The sequence below is a fragment of the Amblyomma americanum genome, chromosome 4 (genome assembly GCF_052857255.1).
Source record: "Amblyomma americanum isolate KBUSLIRL-KWMA chromosome 4, ASM5285725v1, whole genome shotgun sequence".
NCBI lineage: Eukaryota > Metazoa > Arthropoda > Arachnida > Ixodida > Ixodidae > Amblyomma > Amblyomma americanum.
Window position 1 is genome coordinate 154,239,450 of NC_135500.1, and position 25,201 is coordinate 154,264,650.

The following is a 25,201-nucleotide window of genomic DNA, read 5'->3' on the forward strand; positions in this document are numbered from 1 at the left end:
TAACGTTGAACTCGTATAATCCATCCGGTGTTATAAAGGCAGTTTTCGAGCGGTCATTATCAGCCATCGGTACCTGCCAGTAGCCGGAGCGCAAATCCAAAGAGGAGAAATACTCGGCTCCCTGTAAACAGTCCAAGGCGTCGTCGATTCGCGGCAAAGGATAGACATCTTTGCGCGTGATTTTGTTAAGCCTACGGTAATCGACGCAAAACCGGATGGAACCATCTTTCTTGGTGACCAAAACAACCGGAGAAGCCCATGGACTGTTAGATGGCTGTATGACGCCCCGGCGAAGCATGTCGTCCACGTTGTCAGCAATGACTTGGCGCTCAGAGGCCGACACGCGATAAGGACGCTGTCGTAAAGGTGCGTTTGTACCAGTGTCGATTGCGTGCGTAACGACAGACGTGCGACCCAGAGCAGTGTGAGGAAGGTCGAAGGCAGAAGTGAAGTTCTGTAGAAGAGCAGCGAGTTGATCGCGTTGTGCGGGTGGGAGATCTGCGTCAATAGCTTGTTGAAGAACATCGGGTGGTGTCGAAGCGGTCGCTGTATCGCAAGAGCTGAGCACATTAACGTCTAATGAAGTAGGCGTTGCAGGAAGAGTATTTACAAGCGCGGGATCAAGTTCTTCAATACGACCGAGACACTCGCCGCGTAGCAGGACGGACGGGCACGAAAATGGATTTGAGACGTACATTGCACTAAGGCCATCTTCGATCTTGAGGACCGCAAATGGAAGCAGGAGGCAGGGATGGCGTGAAGCGGCGTCGGAAGGTGTGAAGAAGACAGTCGAACTAATAACGCTTTCACAGGAGAGTGGAACGAGGGCAGCAGAAAATGGAGGAATGTCTGTGTCACTGGCGACGAGGAGTTTTGCAGGCCGGGTAGGGACGTCACACAAGACGGTATCACAAAGAGGTAAAAAGGAAACTTCCGCGCGGGCGCAGTCAATAACGGCATGATGAGTGGAAAGGAAATCGTAGCCCAGGATGATGTCGTGTGAGCAGCGAGACAGTACAATAAACTCGATGGTGTATAAGACGTCTTCGATGAGAACACGGGCCGTGCACGCCGCTGAGGGATGAATGCGCTGTGATGAGGCGGTGCGAAGCGAAAAGTCGGAAAGTGCGGTGGTCACCTTACGAAGACGACGGCAAAGAGCTTCACTGATGACTGATACGGCAGCGCCCGTGTCGACTAGAGCGAGTACTGCGACGCCGTCGACAAACACTTGAATTACGTTAGTGGGAGAACACCGAGGACTTGAAGAGTTCGAACCAAGCGCAGTTCTTGCCCCGGGAACTGCGACTGTTAGTTTCCCTCAACGGTGCCGGTAGAACGTCGGAGTGGGGACGGGGAACGGCGACGAGGGGAAGGTGATCGGCGAGCTGTGTACGTTTGATTGTCACGAGATACAAATTCGGAACTGGGCGGATTTCTCGGCGAGGGCTGGTCTGTATTGTAGGAGTAGTTCCATAGTTCAGGTCGAGAAGGTGGAAGGCGTTGGCGGCAAAGGCGTGCGACATGGCCCGGCAGCCCGCAAGAGTAGCAGATTGGTCGGTTGTCCGCGGTACGCCAAGGGTTCGTAGGGCGTTGGCGTACCCTTGGAATAGGGACATGGAATGCAGACCCAGGCAAAGGCGAAGGAAGGTTGGAAGGAGCGGCCTGGTAGGAAAGAGATGCTGATGGCATGAGCGGCCTGGCCGCAACTTGGGCGTAAGTCAGTGGTGCCGTTACTTGCGCTGGCACGGGGCTGGGCGGCAGCACAGGGCTGGGCGGGAGCATGGAGCTGGGAGGAAGAACGTCAGCGATGTGATCTTGAACGGCACGCCGTATGGTAGGGGCCAAAGACGGAGCCATGTCAGGAACAAGGCGGCCACTATCCTGTAACTGAGGGACCAGCGATAGCTGGCGGGCGACCTCTTCTCGAACGAAGGCTTTGATTTGCTGAAGTAAAGGGCTGTCCTCTGATGGGGTAGAACCGCCCAGCGCAAGTGTAGAGATGGCGTCGTCTCTAACACCGGACCGCCGGGTAGAAGCGCGCTTCTTACGAAGCACGTCGTAGCTCTGGCAAAGCTTGATCACGTCACGCACCGTGGCAGGATTTTTTACCCAGAGCATTTGGCACGCGTCGTCAGAGATGCCTTTCATGATGTTCTCGATCTTATCCGCTTCAGTCATTAGCGGATCGACACGCTTGCATAGGTCCACGATGTCCTCTATATAACTAGTGAACGACTCATCGACTTGCTGAGTGCGCTCACGCAAGCGTTGTTCTGCCCGGAGCTTGCGAACTGCAGGGCGGCCGAACACTTCTGCAAAATTCTTTTTAAATGCAGACCAAGATGGCAGGTCTGCCTCATGGTTGCGAAACCAGAGGTTCGCCACGTCAGTCAGATAAAAGATTACATTGCTTAGCTTGATAGCGTCGTCCCATCTGTTGTAGCTACTGACGCGCTCATATGCCGCCAACCAATCGTCGACGTCCTGGTCGGCTGTGCCACTGAAGAAGCACGGATCACGCTGCCGTAGAGCTCCAGAACACAGCACGGTGGTTGGGAGGGGCGACGATGTCGTGGCAGTGTCATCCGGCATGCTGGAAGCAGAGGGTAACGTGCGGCTTCTTAGTTCCAGGGTGGACGGGAACGTACCCAGCAGCACCTGCACCAATTGTAGGGGTGTGTTTATTCGGTGAACCCAGATGATTCCAGCCGCTCAGGGGAGACTCGCAGCGAAGCGTCAGGCGTGGCGAAAGAGCAAGGCAGCGAACAACTTCTTCGTCGTTGAGAGCGGCAGCACGCGACGCATGTCAGTGGTTATATCGATGAAGATTACCACACTACAATATATATATATATATATATATATATATATATATATATATATATATATATATATATATATATATATATATATATATATATAAGAGGAAGGATTGGTAAACAGGCAAACAGAATACTCAGAACTAAAGAAGATGCAGACTTCAACCCACAGTCATATGGACTCCAGGACACTCAGGGGATCAGGACACTCAGGGAATGTTGTAAATGAAGGCGCTCACGCCGCTGCCCGCGCGCTATTACCCCGGGTCCCGCAACATTTGCAGGAACATTATTGTTCTGAACCACTATTAAGCTACAGGGATGTGCTCCAACATTTGAGATTAAAGAGCAAAGCGTACGCCGAACCGCACAAAAGTCTTAACAGGGAGCAAGGGGTCATTTTAAGGAAATCGCAATCCAATACTTACATAAACCATGTCAAGTTCAGGTATATGTTTCCAAATTCGTACGGTACGCACTGCGCCTTGTGCGGTGAAGTGGCTGACTTATACCATATGGTATGGGCATGCCAGAAAAATCCAGCTATACCAAGCATCAATAACCCAACAACTGTGGACTGGGTGGCGGCGCTGTCCAGCTCACATTCGGAGAACCAGCTCTCGCTGGTGAACCGGGCAACATTCCATGCATTAAGCGTTTCTCTCTCTCTCACGGCTCACGGGTGTGTGCTAAAGCAACGCGATTTGTAATTTAAGTTCGTGTTTAGCAACTGAGTTTTGGTGGTGGCGGTGATATCAGGTAATGCAAATGTACACGCTGGACTAGCCTTACAGTGGCATGTCGGCAATTGCTCCGCCTGAGACACTGATTTAAGCGGTCACACTGGCGGCAATGTGTACAAGTTTCTGTCTCGAAAGTGGCCCATTGTAATAACGACGAAAAGTGTTGCATTTTCGATTTGTGTAAAGAAAAGACGAACAGCAGTAGGAACACTTTGACGGTTACTGCGTTGCCCAAACGCCGTTAAACACCGTGACCAACATAACTCAAGTGGTTAACGCCAAGCATGGGTGTCTTGCAGTTCAAGAACGAGTTCGGGAGATTTCACAGACCTACTAGCGGCAACAGAAAATTCAGACATCATCATCATCATCCTAACTACGCCCACTGCAGCACAGGGCCTCTTCCGGTGCACCTACAATTAATCCTGTCCTGCGTTAGCTGCGACCGCCCCCCACCTGCAAACTTCCTAATCTAATCTAATCTAATCAAGCCACCTTAGTTTCTGCTGCGTCCTGCTACGTTCACGTTGTCTTCGATTGGTTTATAGGTTTGGTTTATAGGGGTTTAACGTCCCAAAGCAACTCAGGCTATAAGAGACGCCGTAGTGAAGGGCTCCGGAAATTTCGACCACCTGGGGTTCTTTGACGTGCACCGACATCGCACAGTACACGACGTTGTCTTCGAATCCACTCCATTGCTTTAAGGGGACCGTCAGTTAAAACTGCCTGTAATCGCCATGAGCGAGAAATTTGTAATTGGCTGACCACCCCGCATTTTCCAGCGAGCAAAGCTTTAAAAATTCACGGTATATAAGGGAGAGCCCTCCCAGCCACCACCCCTTCCATGAATTACCTCTACAAATCAATGCAAAGTTACCAAGAGCGTCGTGTCGCAGCCTTTCTGCGTGCGTGAAAAGGACTTGGCAACGATCCGGGCTTCGACGTATTCGATGAAACTATGTAACGGGCTTCCAGGGACGACGTAACGTGGTCCCGACGACCGTTAACGAGCACGATGGAAGCAAAAAAAAGAAGGAGCAAGGCAAACGAAGCTAGGCACCGTGTGGGGGGTCTCGATGAAGCGAAAACATGCGCGTCTGCTCAAGATAACCCTGTCCGCCCGCCAGAGCCGAGTGTCAAGGCCGGCCGGCGAGCAGCAGAGCCTACGTGATGGGCGGCAGCCTTCACTCCTCCTGCGGGCAGCCGGGAACGCCTTGACGTCAGCTGCGCCAGGCATATAGAATGCATACCCATCACGCTCCCATGACGGAAGGCCGGAGATGTTTTCGCCTCGGCATTCCGCGCTGTCGCGCAGATGTTTGGGAACTCTTCAAGACAGGACGCACTGTGTCAAGGGGTTGAGAAACAGCGCGAGGACGAGCGGACGTAGAAAGTGAAGGAGGAACACGTCGCGCGAGGATGACGAAAAACGCCAGCAGAGGGCGCTCGAGACAGTCGCCAGAGCGTGTACGGCCTTTTGGTACGGCGGTAGCTAGGGAATGGTTGGAGGACAGGCGGCTCAAAAGCAGGAGAGTGTTACGAGAAGACGTTTTAAGGATTAGAATTCGGTCTAGCTTAAATGCTCTTTGAATTTGTGTTAGCAAAAAAGGGTGAATTCCAAGACGGCACTTGTAAAGGCAAAGAAAAACAAAAGCTCCCTAAAAATGCGGCCGCCGTGGCCGGGTCACATGCCGCGACGTTGTGATCAGTAGCCGCACGCTAAGGCCAAAGTTCTACTTAACAATGCGTGTAATAAATCCAAGTCCACAAATTAGTCTCCTTCCAAGCCTGTCGACAAAGCAATGTCGGCGACTAAGATGCACTTAAGCGAGATATTAACTATATAGATTCGGTGCTGGCACAAGGGGCAAGAAGTCGAAACGGTGCCGAGTGTGTATCCTTATTCCTCTTAGCAGTGAATACAGGTTGTGGGTGAAACGTGCCTACAGCTACAACGCGTCGATACAGTCCAGAGTCATCCTCAGCTGCAGCCGCTCATGGCTTTCGATGTGTCCGCCACCAGACGTGCCCGATATTTGAGAACTGCACCGCGTGCTTTCGAACCCGACCGCGGCGGCTGCGTTTTTATGGAGGAAAAACGCTAAGGCGATGATCGTGTGCTGTGCGATGTCAGTGCACGTTAAAGATCCCCAGGTGGTCGAAATTATTCCGGAGCCCTCCACTACGGCACCTCTCTCTTCCTTTCTTCTTTCACTCCCTCCTTTATCCCTTCCCTTACGGCGCGGTTCAGGTGTCCAACGATATATGAGACAGACACTGCGCCATTTCCTTTCCCCCCAAAAAACCAATTATTATCACCGCGTGCTGAACGAAACAGTCGTAACGTTTATCCAGCGTCGAACACACCCCCAAACCTGTAGCGCGTCGCAGTTAACAGCCGGGTCCAGTCACCACTCATAACGGCAACAGCAGCAGCGCAAGCAATAGCAATAATAATAACAATAAATGGTTTTTTTGGGGAAAGGAAATGGCGCAGTATCTGTCTCATATATCGTTGGACACCTGAACCACGCCGTAAGGGAAGGGACAAAGGAGGGAGTGAAAGATAAAGGAAGGAAGAGGTGCCCGTAGTCACGAGGGCTCAGGTATAATTTCGACCACCTGGGGATCTTTAACGTGCACTGACATCGCACAGCACACGGGCGCCTTAGCGTTTTGCCTCCATAAAAACGCAGCCGCCGCGGTCGGGTTCGAACCCGGGAACTGCGGATCAGTAGTCGAGCGCCCTAACCACTGAGCCACCGCGGCGGGTGTAATCTACATTAATTTTTTTTTGACAAAGGCTGTACCTATGCTGTACATATACTAAAATTGGAATGATACAGAGAAGATTAGCATGGCAAGCAGTAGCAACGGATTTCGCTTTTGGAACGTGGACTCCGCGCAGCGTTTAACATTCGTCGCGCGTGTCAAGGCTGGTCTCCTCGGGCGCGCACCGCGCAGGCCCATCAACGAAGAAAACGAAACAAAACAAGAATGGCGACCGCGAGTAGATCACCTGTTGTCGCGCGGGCATTGTTCTCCGCTGCGAATGCCTGCGCGTGCGATCCACGGCCGACTACTCCCCCCTCTCTCTCTCTCCTCTTCCCCTCACCACTTGGACACTCAGCGGCAGCGGTAACACCATTAGGGCCTGCTCCGCCACGCGCGAGCTACGCCGTAACACGCACCCCCCCGCCTGCAACCACCTACAGCGTCGCCATCTCCAGCCCGCATCGCCGCCCCGGCAGCCGTTGTTAGCCGAAAGGGAGGGGGTGGGATGCTATTAAAATGCCTGCGCAGCGTGCTCCCGAGAAAGTGCTGTGACCTGCCAGCAGCGGGGCGACTCGGCGTCCCGCAAGGAGACGCGGCGGCTCTTGGCTGGAGAGGAGAGAACGCGAGGTGCGCGGGGCGGAGGGTTGACAGAAAAGGAAAACATGTAAGGTAATGGGGCAGACTTATTGGCGCCCCCTTCTCCATCGTTTTGTTATCCTTTCTTTTTTCCCGCACTTTCTGTCGCTTCTGTTTTCTTTCCTCTCGGTGTGTTGTTCCCCACAAGGGTCCCAAGAAGCGCGACATTAAAGTGGCGCGATTAAGAAGTCCCCGGGTTATGGGCTACATACAACGACCCCGGCGGAGATAAGGCAGAGGAATGGAGCTGAGCGAGGGGCTTATAGGAGTGACACAGGGACAGGATAAGGAAGCGATTACGTGGGTAGCGGCTGTTCTGGCCGGAGACCGCCTGCCACCCCCCCCCCCCCCCCACACACACACACGCTTTCGGGGCATCAGCGCAGTAATAGTGAGAAAGGAAGACAGAAACAAGCACGAGAACGAACAGACAGAGGGAGAGGGGGCAAAGACATGAAGAGAAGATGGGGAGGCTAGGACGGCACGAAGTGGCAAACGGCTCACAGGAACTTAAGACTTGTAGCGGATGTCGACACGCATAAGAGGCGATCAGGAACGCAAGAAGGGCCGGGCAAACGAGGTTTTTGTTCATGTCCACCTGCAAGGACTACGGTAATAACGAGGTTTATATTAATTAAAGCGAACAAAGTGAAGAGAGATTTGGGGGCCTAGAAATGTCGGCACCATTCTGTATATCTAAGGTCACCGTTACACAACACCATCACTCGCTCGGTCTCACTCACTCACTCGCTCGGTATCACTCACTCACTCACTCACTCACTCACTCATGAAAATGAGCACCATGCGGTGGGCTCGGGGAATGGCAAGCTTTAGCATTTAGGTAAAAAATAAAGCACTGAAATATATTCGTCCACAGTGATGAAACTGAACACTCGTGGGTTCAGGAAATGACACATTCTTGCATTTATGAAGCCAGAAACGATGACACAAATGCAAATAAAAAAATTAATGTGGATTAGCCCCGCTAATCACGATACACAAAGCGAAAGCGAGATTGAGGTCTCCACTGACCCATGAAGCCGGTTGTGCGCCTTTCCTTTCGTGAAAATGAACGGTCTTTGAAAAGTTGTCAACCTCACTGAACTCTATGAACGCCGACGGCTCACTTGTTTTGTTTTGAGGAAAAGAAATGGCACAGTAACCGTTTCACATATCTCGGTGGACACCCGAACCACGCCCTAAAGGAAGGGATAAAGGAGGGACGGGAAGAGGAAAGAGAAAATTGAAAGTTGGATGTTGTGGGACTGACGCGCTGCCTACTGCGCTACCGAGGCGGATCTGTAAGCCACCGCGCCGCGGCACCCGCCGCGGTGGCTCAGTGGTTAGGGCGCTCGACTACTGATCCGGAGCTCCCGGGTTCGAACCCGACCGCGGCGGCTGCGTTTTTATGGAGGCAAAACGCTAAGGCGCCCGTGTGCTGTGCGATGTCAGTGCACGTTAAAGATCCCTAGTTGGTCTAAATTATTCCGGAGCCCTCCACTACGGCACCTCTTCTTCGTTTCTTCTTTCACTCCCTCCTTTATCCCTTCCTTGACGGCGCGGTTCAGGTGTCCAACGATATATGAGACAGATACTGCGCCATTTCCTTTCCCTCCAAAACCAATTATTATTATTATTATTATTATTATTATTATTATTATTATTATTATTATTATTATTAAAGTTGAATTTTGAGGAAAGGCGCTGCGCTGCGCAGCGGCGGAACACCTGTGGCTCGCTGCTACTAGTGGCGCATGCGCACTTGTGACTAGAGAGCGAGAGAGAGAAATGCGCCGTGTGTCGTCACTGTTCCTCACGCATGCGCAGCACGGCTCTCCAGGAATCACGCGAAGCTACTCAACCTGCGGCCAGTAAAGCCTTCGCTTTAAAATACTTTTCGTAAGGAAGAATTTCCCCAGGTGGTCGAAATTATTCCGGAGCCCTCCACTACGGCACCTCCTTCTCCCTTTCTTCTTTCACTCCCTCCTTTATCCCTTCCCTTACGGCGCGGTTCGGGTGTCCAACGATATATGAGACAGATACTGCGCCATTTCCTTTCCCCCCAAAACCAATTATTATTATTATTAAGGAAGAATTTCAAGAGATGTTGACGAAGTACCAAAAATTGAAGAATTGAAAATTGGTTTTGGGGGAAAGGAAATGGCGCAGTATCTGTCTCACATATCGGCGGACACCTGAACCGCGCCGTAAGCGAAGACATAAAGGAGGAACTGAGAGAAGAAAGGAAGAGGTGCCGTAGTGGAGGGCTCCGAAATAATTTCGACCACCTGGGGATCTTTAATGTGCACTGACATAGCACAGCACTCGGGCGCCTTAGCGTTTCGCCTCCATTGAAACGCGGCCGCCGCGGTCGGGTTCGAAAGCGAGTACTCCGGATCAGTGGCCCCCGCCGCGGTGGCTCAGTGGTTAGGGCGCTCGACTACTGATCCGGAGTTCCCGGGTTCGAACCCGACCGCGGCGGCTGCGTTTTTATGGTGGAAAAACGCTAAGGCGCCCGTGTGCTGTGCGATGTCAGTGCACGTTAAAGATCCCCAGGTGGTCGAAATTATTCCGGAGCCCTCCACTACGGCACCTCTCTCTTCCTTTCTTCTTTCCCTCCCTCCTTTATCCCTTCCCTTAAAGCGCGGTTCAGGTGTCCAACGATATATGAGACAGATACTGCGCCATTTCCTTTCCCCCAAAAAAACCAATTACATTTAAAAAATTAAATTAAAAAATCAGTGGCCGAGCGCTCTAACCACTGAGCCACCGCGGCGGGTGACGAAGTACCAAAAGAGCAACAACAGCGTGAGCCATAGATCCCATGCGACCGGCGAACTGAGCTGCAAGCAGGACGAAGGTTGAGGGAGATAAGAAGGATAAGTCACAATGTGAAAGGAACGTCGAATGAAAGTGAACGCCAACGGGAGGCCGAGGCGGAAAAAGAAGAGTCGCGGAAGTCTGAAGACAAAAGGAACGGAGAAATGAAAAAGCGAGAGAAAAAGCGGAGGTGGAGAAGAAAGGCGCCGGAAAAGAAGAGTGTGGAGCAAAGGCAAGAAAAAGAAAGCGAAACTAGAATTGCCGGAATGAAGGAAGAAAGAAAATAAAAAGACGAGGGAAAGAGAATCAAAAAGAAGCGCGCTCGTATATATAAAAGAGCGCGCTTTTTCTTTAACGCGCGTTTGCGCGCGCATTCCGTTCCGCCAAGCGCGCGGCGCCCCCCGCCGCAGCGCGCGCCGCCTTTATCGTTTGGTGCCATCGGAGGCACGTAATCTTTTTTTACTCCCTGTCGCGTCTGCAGCAGGGGACCTCCCCACCTCGGGCAGAAGCAGCAGAGCGCACGCTCACGGCGAGAATCACCCACCAACCGCGGACGACGATGACGCACCGTTTTTACGTTTTCAGTTACCGAAGAAAACGAAGCGTTTCCCCCACGGCTACCCACGGCGAAGACAGACGGAAACCGATACCCAGAAAGCTACCAGCTCGCGCGATGCCAAGCTGTGAAACAGTGGGGAAGACAAAAAAAAAAAAAAATAAAGGAACAGAGAAGCTCCACGCGAGGACAGCTAACTGGCGTGGAATGAGCGCTGGCACGCACGATGGGAACGAGCGGAAAGCGTTTCCTTGGCAGCACCATGCGTGTACGCGGAAACCGAAGTGTTTTGCGGGTTTGGTTGAAACCGATGTCGGTCTCGATGCGGTTGCGGAATACTGAGGAATGCGGCGTTGATGTGTAGGTAGCCTCTGGAGATGCGACGTGAGATAGAGGTGTACTTATCACACAATAAAAGAGATTAGGAAAGAACAGGTTTCCGAACAAAAGGAGCTTTTGTAACAGAATTTGCTAGCAGGAACCAAATGTCGCGCAATTGCCGTCCAAGGTCGGCTCAAAAACTTCCGAGTTGCAGCAAGCTGCCGAGGCTAGCAGTCTTTTTTTCTCTTCTGGGTACGCCAGGAAATGCAACCAACGGATAATAAACGTAACACAGTGGTGCTGCAGATGCGCCTGCGGTCAATAAGAGCGCAGATTCCTACGAGACACGTTCACAAAGTGCTATCTTATAGGAGACTGGAAGAGTCTTTGTATTGACAGCAATTATGCGGTATTTAATCAAGTTCGAAACTCCACTCACACCGGCAGTATGCGTGACGGAAAGCAGTATGCACGAAGCTCAGTATACATGAGAAGTGTGTACATATGCGACTAAATGAGGGGAGCAACACAGCGCTTTTTGCAATAGTTTAACGCATATCCCATGCCAGCAAGAGTGCAATTTGTGGACGAAGACCTGTGCAAAACCATCCCCACAGCAAAGTTCATCCTTTTGTATGGGTTGAACAGTCATCCACGAAATCACAACATTTATGGTTAACAGCAAAATGAAGTCAGCGACTCTTCGACCTCCTCGGTGGCATGAGTCGTTGCGTTGACACTATAACATCCGGTCGCCTGGCGAAAGTAACAAATAAAAGTAGGCGGAGCAACAGTACTTTCTTATCTATCCGGTGCTCACCGACTTTCCGCAGTTTTTTTTTTTCTCTCTTCTTGGTTCCACATCGCAATCGGAGGCAATTTATTTCCCGATAGTCACGGAACGCATCGCGCCGTCCCCAAGAAATCTAAGGCGAGCTCAATGACCCCTACTTGACTTGCCACAAGAAGCCGTTCTCACGGGAGCTGAGCTACAAGTGCCGGCGAATATCCATCTTTACCCACTCCTCCGGACCCCTAGACTTTTTTTTCCTTCTTAAAATGCAACGTCAGTGCAGCGATAGTGCCACCGGCCCAAATGTCGGGGGCACCGCACAGCGCAATAATAGAAGCCGGGTGCCTCCGTGGTACAGAAGGTCCGGCTCTTTGTTTTGTTTTGTTCTTCGCACGCCACAAACGGACGGCCTTGCATTCTCCCCGCGCCCTGAGCGCATTCGGTCGCCTTCGTCGTCGTCGTGACTCGGAAGCGGAGGTGGTGCACGGCACACCGGCGCACTCACGCAACCGGGTGGCACGCCTGTACGGCGCCGGGCAGCTAAGCTACCACATGGGCCAACGGTGGTTGGGGGGGGGGGGGGGGGGGGGCAGAAATTTGTGTTCTACAATGCGGAGGAATTCCACCCTACGCCCTTCTCCCCTCGCGGTGTATAGCATCACTTAAGCCTGCTCTTCCCACAGCAGAGCCTAATACTCCTCACTCACCCTGCCGCCGCCGCAGGGGCTGAGGTCCGGCCGGCGCGGAGGATGTAAGTGCTTACATACAATCGATGGAATCGTGGAACGCGCATGTAATGCCGACGCATCAGCCTCCGAAGACCTGCGAGCCGGCCCTCTCGCGGGTATGCCACGCGCACCGTCTCCCCCAACAACACCGGGAGAGAGGAGGATGCGGTGGAGGAGGAGGACAGAGGCATTTTATTTCTCGGCGGCGGGTTCGGCTCGGTTCGACCGGCGGCGCGCGGAGGAGGAGGTCACGACCTTTCCGACGCTTGCAAGCCAGCCGGACGGACCAGCGTGCTTCGACCTCCCCTCCCGCCCTTCTCGGTGGAGGCGGCGCACGCTCCTCCAGTGCGGGGGTGCTGCCGCAGTTGCCAAGCCGCAGCGGCGACCCCCGGTGACCCGGCGGCCTGATCCCGGATCAGCCGCTGATCGCGGCAGCCGCGCCGACGCCATGGAGCCGTCGGCGGCGGTGCAGCGATTGCCCCGTGACCGGCGGTCGCGGCAGTACGCCACGTGCACGGCTTGCGCTCTTGGAAGACTTTCTTCGGTTTGACTCTGAAGGGTTCAGACTTCCGTCTCTCGCAACGCGGCAGTTGGGGTTCCAGAAACGAAGATGTGCTGCCGAATGTCTGAAAACCAGCCCGGAAATTAAGCCAGCGCGTCACTCTGCACGCTTACAACAGGAATGAATCATTTTCGGTCCTGATCTATGCGAATGTAGTGGAGACAAGTATAGAGATTGCACTTTGAATTTAGATTTAAACCGCAGTGTAGTTTGAACACGCCGAAAGACTGGAGCAGGCCTTCGCCTATTTGTTAGTGGCACGTGAGCTATATTCCAGTTCTGTCAGAGTGCAGCTTCCCCACTGCCATGGCACTTCAGCTTGCCCAATGTAGTACCCCAGTCCAGTGTAGGGCAACATCTACTCCTTGTACGTGCAATACGCGCGCTGTACTAAACTTATGTGTGTTTTTTGACGTCTTGTAGGAATGGTGGCATCGTGTGTTCAGTACTGCATTCTTCATTTATGTAGCGATCAGGACAACGGTCCAGGGAAAAAAACGCACGAGCAACCGCGCTCGGAACTGACCACCTGCTTAAATAATTATGAAAAGCAAAACGAATAATACCCTCGGCAGGATTCGAGCCCGCAATCCCCGGTTTAGGAGACCGATGCCTTATCAATTAGGCCACGAGGGCGCCTGTTTTGGTGGAAAGGAAGTGGCGCAGTATCTGTCTCGTATATCCTTGGACACACGAATCGCGCCGTAAGGGAAGGGAAAAAGGAGGGAGTGAAAGAAGAAAGGAAGAGTGAGGTGCCATAGTGGAGGGCTCAGGAATAATTTCGACCACCTGGGGATCTTTAACGTGCATTGGCATCGCTCAACACACGGGCGCCTTAGCGTTTTTCAAGAGCAGATGACACAATTGCTGCAGGGAATGTTTTCAGGCCATAATCATATTCCAGATCGGGGAAGTCTGCTTGGTTACGCATAGACGCTAAATAAAAATCGGAGGGGACACTTAAGCTCCGCCTTAAGGTTATGACGCGATAGCTTATTGCCATATATGCAGAACTGGTCATTCTCTACTTAACATCCTTAGATCCGTGGGCGTCCTCATACCACTCCTGGCGCAGTGGTGCAGCGGTTAAGCGATGCGCCACTGCCTTGCGATGGAATGACGCTGCAACCGGCGGGGCTTGTACTACCAAGGTTGCTCGGCAAGAGCAGCCTCTAGCGACCAATCATTAATTTAATCTCCATCTGCCACGGTGCGCAGTTTGATCACAATCCGGTGGGCAGGTTGTGATGACGCTACAAGTTTACGTGGTCTAACTGGCACGCCTGCATTGCTTCTCTGGGCATTTTCCGTGAATTTTTCGCCCACGGTCAACGACACCGACGAAGCCAGCTATTCTGTGACACGAGCTCCTTAACGCTGTCGCGTTAAAAACGTTAACGCGTTGAGGGCTGACTTTCATACGCAGCACTCTGGGCCACAATTTACTTCCGATCGACGTCATCCAGCATTCATCGAGATAACAGCTCTTCCGAACTGCAGCGGTGGCCTAGTGGTTTGGGCATCCGCCGGTTTCCAATGGGTATATGCTTTCACCTAGCCTGGTGCTCGGCTTCTCTAGGGTGAAATGCTTGAGAAATGGGCCTTCGACCCCATGCACCTTGTGTAAAGAAAAATACCCTTTGCCATGGCGCTCTATGGCCAAAGCTTCCCTTGCGCCATAAAAACACATCATCATAATCACTTCTTTTTGGTACGCTAGCTTCGGTACGTAATCATTCCATGCGGAAAGTATGGGCGATAGGAACCGGCATAAGGTATAGTGATCGGTTGCGCGTCAGCAAGACCAGGACCGAAAACCATTCTATGCCGCCTGTTCCCACAATCTGGATGGCAGGGCAGGATATGGGACAAAAACTTGCATCACAAGCCCATCACTTCCCCTATGCCTATCAGTGGGACCACTGCCTCTCTTTATCTCCCGTGTTAAGGCCTATGCATGGAAGCGACCTGGTGACACAGTCACTTGCCCTCCCGCAAAAGTGAGCGAGCGAACTTTACTGAAGTCCTTAAAGCAACAAAGAAGACAAAACTAAAGTTGGCCTGTAGTGACATATTGCCACATTCTAACGATAAAAAGGCTATATTAGCTGAAAAAGGAAGCTTGTACAAGGTAGACACGGTCAAAAAAACAAAACAAAATGCAGCTGTCGCCACCACCCGCCGACTTCGCAATTAAAACTGCGGCAGGTGGACACAGATCACAGAGGGCATACGCTACACAACCGTTCACATCAGGACGGCGGCCCTGTAGTCCTTTTCAGTGTACACGTCAGGAATTTGAACCGAGCGACGGTGAAATTTTTAAATACAAAATTCTCAGCAATCAATGCTTATTTTGCTGCCGCACGAAGACCAACACAGCTGGAAAGAGCCACAGAACCAGATTCTCACTAAGAACAAGAGCACGGTTGGAGTTGACCACAGAGTCCCTTTGATTTCTGGCTCCTTCGTGGAAGAATAAAGTGCGATGGAGCGCATTATTCTCTCTTGGTTCTCATCGAAACCCACCGCACCGCAGTGGCACAGGGACAGGAGTAACGAAACGGTTTTGGTTTATAGTTTACAGGGGTTTAAAGGGGCTGTGAAGGGGGCTTGAATAAAGTTGCGGCATGCCTGGGGTATTGAAGCACGCCGCTTCACGAAGTGTCCATGAAGGATTTTTTTTTAAATGCGCTTTGGAAGCTGAGTTATATGTAGTTAAAATTTGAATTTCAGCGTCTTCGCGCCTTTCCCTCTCATCTCGCCACTTTTTGCACGCTGGAAGGTAGGCGCTCCTTCGCCGACCCGCCTCTGGGAGCGGAGCTTCCCGACCCGCCGGAGCTAAGCGGTTTATTGGCCGCGGCCATGGCAGCTGCCCGACTGCTGAAAGAATCTAACCAATGGCCACCTCTCACCTTGTCTACGCAGATGCGGGGGACGGAGGAGGGTGCGAGCATGAAAAAGTCGCAGGGAAGGGCTCGCCAACTTTGACGCGTGATTGTGGGTCGTCTGCTGCGTGTAGGAGAGTATTATTTGGCTCTGGTTTTAATGGCAACACAGGGCAGTTATTAAGCGAGTTAACGTTCCCGCCTCGGAAGGCGTTTCAGATCCCCTTTAACGTCCCAACTTCGACTCAGGCTATGAGGAACGCCTTAGTGAAGGGCTCCGGAAATTTCGACCACCTGGGGTTCTTTAACGTGCAGTGACATCGCACAGTACACGGGCCACTACAATTTCGCCTCCATTGAAATTCGACCGCCGCGGCCGGGATCGAACCAGCGTTTTTCGGGTCAGCAGCCGAACACCACAACCACTGAGCCACCGCGGCGCCGCAAGAGTAACGCAACCTGCAACCGTTTCATAATCTCTTAGTGCGCTGTGCAACCAAAATGCTGCACCCACGCTGCTACTGTTCCACGTTGGCCGTGCAAAGCCCGCCATGTTACACGAAATCACACGTGTCGGGGGAACCGGTGCCGTCCAAGAAACCGCAAGGGTAATCAGCGCGGGAGAAGATTGCAGAAACGATGGCATTGAAGTTGCAAAGGCTTTGAAAACTAGTCTGGGATAGAGGCTGCCTGCACAACACGGCACGGACGACAGCTGAAGAAGCTAGAGCTGCATATATGAGGACAGCTGCGACGCAAACAGCGTCGATCCGCGCTCCGCCTCCACCACTGCATTATTGATACCAGCGCTGGACATGAAACTGCGCCTGAATGCAGAGATTTGCCCTTCATTGCAAACAACAGAGTGTGTTGCGCTGCACTAAGGATATCTGAGGCTTCAGGATTAATTATATAATTCCAGATGATTCCTTCGATGGTGTTTTTGACGTCTCAGCGCAGGAGTCAATTTGTTTCTGGGCCACGTCGGAATGCTGTTATAGCGTGCAATTGTCATTCAAACGCCCGTCCTTCATCTTAGGAGATTTTACCCAGTACACTCGGCTGAGAGGACACTATATATAGAGTTTTAGCACTATAATGTACTAGATTCGCACACTATAATGCTTGTTTTTTTTCAGTTCTCTCTTTGCGGCCTTCTCCAGTCGACTTTTTCAGAACGCACTGTTTGCAAGTTACAAGCCTTGACATCATAAGCGGTAACTGTTGAGGGGGCAAAGTTATCAATCGAGGTAAGAATATTTACACAATTCCTTACAAGTATCATTAACTAAATATGGTGGGGCGGGAGGTGAACAAATATTCTTGAAAAAAAAAATTGGGATTGTGTCCGGCAGCACCCGGAGAAGTATGGGGTCTGTATAATAATTTTAAGCTCTCACCATCAGGCACGCAGAGCTTAAGTGGAGCTTAAAGCACAAGGATTGGAAGATGAATCAAGGAATATAGTTTGACAGAAGCGGTTCTACATAAATTTGATCGGATGTTTTTCAGACTTTCATGCAGAAATCCGAATTTCATGCGCCATGGCAGCTTCACAGATGTCTGCGTTCACAGAGATCCGCGATCCATGCGCGTGACATTAACAAAACTGAATAAAAAACTATCCCGCTTTCTTTGAGCGATACACAAGATCACTATGTATTCTCCATGTCTGTAGTACCTTGTATGCAGACCCCAATCGGTACTTTATGCTTTTTGACAGGAGTCCACGAATTAAATGCGTTCATTCAACGGTGCCTGATAGTTCCGATACCGATGCTTCAAAGATGCTTCATGGTTCTGACTGACAAGTCTTTCAGGCTAGAACGACCGCTTTCAAGGTAAGGTTCACAAAAAAAAAAAAACGTATTGTTCCCGATCAACTCGACGACATTACAGCGTGTCCACGACAGCACTTCACGCGCCATGACAGGCACAGAGGAAACCATTGCCAATGTTGGCCTAAGATTTAGACGAGTCAAGTTTTGATCGAAATGTCGGCAGAAGAACTCGTCGCGCTTGCAGAGTTTAGATAATCCAAAATAGACTTCGTGAGACAATCCCTGCAGTTATAAATGTGAGAACACTCACAAAATGCTACCTTTGAAAAGAATGCTAACTTTGCCTTGATGCAAGGACTCATTACTTCATAATGAAAATGCACAAGAATTCTGGGAAGACAAGGAAATGGAGCGAGTAATGTTTGGGAACAACGGGCCAGTAAATTCCGGTGGCGTACCCAGTACACTCGTCCGAGAGGACACTAGAGAGTTTTGGCACCGCCATATGGTAAACACGGTAACTACGGTAACTGCTAGCGCCCGGCAAATGCGGCTAGGCAAGCCTGGCGACGGTCTACCAACCGCAACGCGTTACCGTATTTGCCTTACGGATGTCCGGCAATGCTAAAACTCCCTAATATCAACACACACACACACACACACACACACACACACACACACACACACACACACACACACACACACACACACACACACACACACACACACACACACACACACACACACACACACACACACACACACACACACACACACACACACAAAAAAGGACTACACGCAATTAGAGGAGAGCACACGCGTTTTCTCTATTCTTAGAGCCTGCGGCGTGCCACATGCACACACCCGAGCAGCAAAGCCGGGGTACCACTGTTATCGCGCCAGCACCGGCACGGCTGTCATTGAGGTCACCGCCATGCACAGGGGGGTCCCCTTCGCGATAAGCCCGCGTGGAGGGTGACCCGAGAGAGAAGGCATGCACGCGCTTTCTCCCAACGCGATGCAGGCAACCAACGGCTCCTCCTCAAGTTACGACCCCACGGCTGCCTCGGATCACCCAGCCACATCTGCTTGCAGCGAAAAGCGACAGGCGCATGCAGTGCGGCGTAGCCACGTGTGTTTCGCGGTTTAGTCGCTTGCTTTAGAAGTGTGCATCTTCGGAAGTGAATGCAGGAGTTGTAGCGTTAGTATTTGATGCATAGAACATTGATTCGGGCAGTGAAATTTCAGACGCTCAGAAGGCACCGTCCTGTTGATGGTGAAGGCTGACAGTGGCATGACCAACAAGCATCCTTATAAACTAAACTGCCCTTGAGATATGCGCTTTAAAACGCTAAATCTGTGCAACGGTCGTCGAGGGTGGTGAGTAGTAGGTGACCTTTCCCAACGCAGGCAGAACTGGTACAACAGTATGATGCGTAAGCAGGAGCCATTGCTGGTAATTCTAACGTGGTACAGAAGACCACGGCACACAAATTCGCCAGGGGAAACGTCTACGGTCTTTCAATGCTTTTGACAAGATCTTTGACTGCGTGCCTCCGAGTGTAGTCGACCTTTTGGATTAAAAATGGGAATTTAAAAAATACCTACACCGAATGGGATGCAATACTGCTAATGGCTTTTCCTGCTGCGGTGAAGCACTGGCTAAGGGATCCAGCTGATACCTACACCGAGTGGGATGCAATACTGCTAATGGCTTTTCCTGCTGCTGTGAAGCAGTCACCACTGGCTAAGGGATCCCGCTCCATGAGCACAAAGTCGCCGCATTGAATCCCGGCCGCGGTGGCGACTTTTCGACGGAGTAGAAATGCAGTAAAACGCCTTTCAGCTTTCCACGTCAGTGCAGAAGTGTGCCGCTTGCTGTATTGTCACTGCCAGTTAGGATGAGCGCTCTACGCAGGATTTCGAAATACGTGGTATAAAGAGCATAAGTGCATACGAACAAGGCAGTACAAAATCGGGAAGAAAAAAAAAGGCTGTTCTGTCAGTTCAACATGGGAAACTTGAGGCACGAAAAACACAGTCACATTTTACCAACCGTCACCTGCTGATTTAAAAATTCGCCTCAATTGTTGCCGATAAACGTAATTGTACAATCCGCTTCATTTTTTGCATAAAAGTCATGTCTACCAGCAGGAACTGTCATGCCGGTTGTTTAAATCGATCTCCAATAGTGTATGTCCAGCAATTTCGGACAAAAATATTGAAAATTAGAAAATTTTAAGATACTCTTACGGTAATATTGAAGGTAGTGGTCCATTCTTTTGATATCTAGCAAAATATTTCTTTTAGGGTGTTTCCATCGATCGCGTCGAACAGTTAAGACTCCCATAGAAAACCAATGGGGAACGCTTTTGACGATAGCAAAAACGTTAACAGAAAAAAAAATTCAAGACTGCGGTCGGGTGATCTGCAGATATGTTGATTGTTATAGTGAAATCTTACATTGCGTTCGTAAAGGGTTTCCCGTTCAAAAATGCTTTTGCCCAGAATTTCTGGATATGTATTTTCTCTTTGCGCTGACTGCAAAAGTTCCCTTCCTAGAATTTATGGCGTTCCAACTATTCTGTAATTATTTTTCTTCGTGTTATTGTATTCTGCACGCTGCTTCTATATATTTTTTATGCAATGTGACAACTCTTGTTCAGTGCCCACATATCCCAAGTCAACCCTTAGAAAAGGGTTTTCGTCGGCAATTACACGATTCTAAGCGAAATTGAGCTTCCATTCTGCATGCCGATAACACTCAGCCAAGGCTTAGCAGTCCGGCCATAGAAGAGCCGTAGAAGAGCCAAGCGTGTTAATTGTCGCCGGTGAAAAACAGAAATCACTATGAGAGTCATTTTTGTGTACAATATGAAATGCTTTTTGTTTTGCTCATTATGTTCATAAACTACACGGAAACGGCAAGTTGCAGATGGAAAGAACTTTACCAAATTAAATATTTATTGTTCTCTCAGTTAATACCATCATTTCGTCCCCGAGCATTCCCCGTCCGTGCGAGACTTAGCAATAAGACATGCGGTCAATGGGCAGTACCCGTGTCCCGCTCCCTTGATGTCCTTTTTAAACTAATGCTAAAGTTAAGCCGTGGCTCTAAACAGCAGCTAAAAGGTTATGAATTTGTATGGCGCAAGGGCATCTGTGGCCAAGGAACGCCATGGCACAAGGTTGTCTCTTCTACTCAAGGTGGGGTCAAATGCCCATTTCCCAAGCATTTCGCCGTAAAGAAGCCGAGCACCAGCCAGGGCAAAGCTTGTACTCATTGTATCACCGGTGGGTACCCGGCGGCACTGGGGATCGAGCCCCGCACCTCCCGCATGCGAGGCGGATGCTCAACCACTTGGCCACCGCTGCGGTTGCAGCTAAAAGAGGTTTAAAATTATCACTGCACTGAAAACACTGCTCCAATTATTTTTGTGCGCTGCCTTCAGTTTCTTGAACTGGAAAAATACTTTCTCTAAAAGAAGCCCTTTCAGACCATGCACGTGAAGTATCATTGTGGCAGTTCCTGGAAAAGCACTAAATTGTGCAACTCGACTGATTCACAAAGTCTAAAAGAATATTTCATACTGTCAACGTCCCGAAAGTGTGCCATTTCAGTATTTCCGTGAATTTCATTTTTATTTCCTATGTTTATTCTCCCAGAAATATCCGTCCAAGAAAGAGCTGGGCTAAACCTAAACTAATACCCTTCCATATTTCCTGGGAATGATTTCCAGGATATTTATTTCTGGAAGGACGTTTCTGGGAAAATACCTCCGAGAATCGCAACCGAAGAGCAGTCAACCCCCGCAGACCGGTGACAAATCTGAATCAAATGCATTTCGACAGTCAGTCCGTTCGTAACAGGAAATGCCACCGGACGGCAGGCATTCCTCGGCCGTGGCGGGTACTCCATATATTTCTTTCGGCCGAGAGGATTGGCTTCGGGCCCGCTCGCTCGCGCTACATAGTTACGAACACCGCGTCCATTACAGAATATTTATTGCATAAAAACCGCGACCGGATCGTTTTTCCCGCGAGCTTCGCATTGCGCCCGCGGCCATGCGTCTTTCTTTTCCCTCTTAATTGTTGGCGCTCGTATCTCCGGCAGATTAAGGCTCGCGTAAACGACGCAGGCTGTTACACACAGTCAGTCGCGAATGCTGCCCCCAACACTGGCTCCATTTATTTCGTCGCCACTGCAAGGAGGCAGCCCGCGTCCCCCGGTTGTAGAAGGGAAGGCCCCCGAGCTACGACAGCATGGGCAAGCGTCTGCAGAAGGAGCAGCTCTGGAAGCTCCGGGGTGCCCGGCCGCAGACCGGCAGGCGCCCGCACCCAACTCCGAAGAGCAAGCAAAGACAAGCAAGCCAGAACAGCCAAGCACCACTCCCCCCTTACGAGACGAGCGGATGAGAAAGAGGAACGCACCTCTGGCGAGCCAGTGCGCTGGTTGCGGTGGTCTTCTCAGCGCTGTGCCGCCCGCGGCGAAGCTGCGTTCCAGGCTGAGGGGAACGGCATGAGGTTGCCGCCGCCGACGAGACGGCGGTTAGCGAGGGCCGTCGCTGCCAGATCGCCGAGCTGCATCCAGCGGCGCCCAGTCAGAGGCACGCAGTCGCCGATCACAGTATGCACCGCTATCACGTGGCCGCTGCTTTCGGGTTGGAGGCCGACACGTATGCCGCGAAGGAAGGATAGAGCAGCGACACTTCAAAGGCAGCAAGCACACGGGCACACACTGCAGCAACTCAGATCTACGCACACACACGCGCGCACGCACGGGACGGAGACACCACGGATGATCGGACCAAAGCGAAGCACTGGAAAACCGTCGTTTCGCGAAACGCCGGGTTTCGTAAAGCAGGCAGTTTACACGCTCGAGCGAAGATATCGGACGGAGCACGCTGACCCCATCCGCAGGACAGAGCTCGGAGTTGGTCACATGCACTTTTGCCGCGCAAACGCACTATCCACTGCTTCGGTAGTGGCTGTTGTCACTGAGACAAGTTTGGTAGAAAAGAAGAGATAGAAAAACGGATTACGCGTGCGGACCGGTACAGCTGGGAGCAGTCGGCTCGTGTGCACGGGACAGCAGCACGCCGGCAGCGCACCGCCGGGTCAACAACGGCGCGCACGGAGAACACCTTCAACAGCAGCAGCAGCACCACCACCAGTGCAGCCGCCTCAGCGCGCTGCTATGAGGGAAAGCACTTGTTGCTCGCCGCAGCCCCTCGCGCGATCCATTCCAGCGCCGACCACTCCTCTCCAGGGGCCAGAAAACAGCCGCCGTTTCGGCGGCTGTGGCACAGCGATGAGAGAGAGGTACGCTGTGGTGGAGAGTGTGCGAGGGAGGGAGCGAACGGGCAAAGCGAAGCAGCGGCGGCGTGCCAGCAGCATCGCCAGTAGACGGCCGTTTTGTTTGCTGCTGCTTTGCGGCTGCTGCCGCGCGCACTCGCGAGGTGGGCAAGGCGGAGCCAGTGAACCAGCCGCGCCAGCTCTACCAACCCGCGCCAGAAGAAGACCAACAACCGCGGCAAAAAGCCCGTGGCGACACATGGCGGAAAAATTCTCGTTCTATGCCTTGGACCCGTTCGCGCGCGGGGCCACCGTCGCCCCGCGGCGGGGACTGCTGAGCGCGGTCTTTTCGCTTTGCTTGCCGGTTTTCTCTCTCTCTCCTCTACTGTAGTCATAGCACCTCCCCTCCTCCTCCTCCAGCCAGCCCGTTCCCCTTCCCCTTCGCTGCCACCACTTCTTGCTGTGATCCTGCTGGCATGCCCTCAGCTATCAAGGAGGTGCGGCGCCGTCGAGGGACCCGCTCGGATCGACGGCCCTGCAGAACGAAACGAAGATCATAACTGCAAGAGGCCGCTGTGGCGCCTTTGGCTTCTCGCGTGGAGGGAGTGTCACGTGCCTTCTCTATTGGTCACTGGCGCCTCACGTGGGCACTGACGACTGCGTCCAGAGTGCTGCGGGGAAGCCGCCTTACAGACCAGGTTCTACACTCATGGACGCTAGTTCTTACGATTGGAGCAAGATAGAATAACCGGGTTGTACTTCGACTAAATTGTGACCGCGGTAATACGGTAAACGATTCCGTTAAAACATGGGCTTAACATTCGGTTTAAACTAAGTAAGATATATTGTTAGCGCAACTATACGACACACCGCAGTGATGGCCTAGTGGTTTGAGCACCCGACTCGCATGCGGGAGGTGCGGGGTACCATCCCCAGTTCCGCAGGGTACCCACCGGTGATACAATGGGTACAAGCTTTGCCCTGGCATGGTACTCGGCTTCTTTAGGGTTAATTGCTTGGGAAATACTATGCGCTCAACCTGACATCGTTCAGGATGTGGACGTCCTCGGAAAGGTGCGCTGTAGCTACCACAGAACGGTAAGGTCTCGAATTAGCCTAGACTTAAAGAGGGAACGGAAGAAACTAGTGAAGAGGAAGTCCATTAACGAGTTAGCGATAAGGGGGAAAATATAGGAATGAAGGATATTGCTGCAGAACAGATATTCAGCCTTAGTTGAGGAAGACGATCTTAATGTTCATACAATGAACGATATTCTGACAGCTATCATTACGGAGTGCGCAGTAGAAGTAAGCGGTACGATGGTTCGACAGGATACTGGCAAGCTATCTCGGGAGTCAGGAGACGAAAGATCTGATTAAGAAACACCGAAGCATGAGGGCGTCTAACCCTACAGACAGGATAGAACTTTGCAGAGCTATCGAAGTTAATAAATAAGCGCAAGGGTATATAAGGCAGGTCAATATGGAGAGAATCGAGCATGCTCTAAAGTACGGAGGTAGCCTGAAAGCGGTGAAGAGGAAACTAGGCATAGGTAAAAACCAGATGTATGCATTAAGGGACAAGCAGGGCAATGCCATTACCAATATGGAGAAGATATTCTTAAAGGAGCCGAAGAGTTCTACACAAATCTACACAGCAGCTAATGCAATCAGACCGTTAATGAGAGAGACAGTAGCGCACAGAAATGCACCATCCCGCCAGTATAGTATGCATTAAGAGACAAGCAGGGCAATGCCATTACCAATATGGAGAAGATATTCTTAAAGGAGCCGAAGAGTTCTACACAAATCTACACAGCAGCTAATGCAATCAGACCGTTAATGAGAGAGACAGTAGCGCACAGAAATGCGCCATCCCGCCAGTAACGAAAGAGGAAGTAAAGAAAGCCTTAGAAGCAATGAAAAGGGGAAAAGCAGCTGGTGAGGATCAGGTAACAGCAGATCTATTGAAGGACGGAGGGGAAATTGTGCTAGAAAAACTAGCCATCTGTATACGCAATGCCTTATGACCTCGACCGTACCAGAAGCTTGGAAGAACGCAAACATTATCTTAATTCATAAGAAGGGAGACGCCATGGACTTCAAAAATTACAGAACGATCAGCTTACTGTCCGTTGCCTACAAGATATTTACTAGGGTAATAGCTAATAGAGTGAGAGCAACATTGGACGTTAATCAACCAAGTGACCAGGCAGGCTTTCGTAATGGATATTCCACAAAAGATCATATTCACACTATCAGGTGATAGAGAAATGCGCAGAATATAAGCAGCCCCTATATATAGTCTTCATTGATTACGAGAAAGCATTCGACTCAGTGGAAACCTCATCAGTCATAAAGGCATTGCGGAATCAGGGTGTAGAAGAGCCTTATGTCAAAATAGTAGATGATATACATAGCAACTGCACAGCTACAATAGTCCTCCATAAAGTCAGCAATAAAATTCCAATAACGAAGTGC

At 51.2% G+C, this 25,201-nt stretch overlaps 1 protein-coding gene and 1 pseudogene across 1 annotated transcript in view; one reads left to right on the plus strand and one right to left on the minus strand.

Moving 5' to 3' along the window:
• LOC144128541 (ankyrin repeat and BTB/POZ domain-containing protein 2) overlaps positions 1 to 22,624 on the minus strand; it is a 116,175-nt gene extending 93,551 nt beyond the window's left edge. Inside the window, exon 1 of the mRNA XM_077661996.1 lies at positions 21,857 to 22,624. The gene's annotated coding sequence lies outside the window, so the exon portion shown is untranslated. The remainder of the gene's footprint in view (positions 1 to 21,856) is intronic.
• Positions 6,372 to 6,427, plus strand: LOC144130768 (U6 spliceosomal RNA; annotated as a pseudogene).
• Positions 22,625 to 25,201: the final 2,577 nt, after the last annotated feature.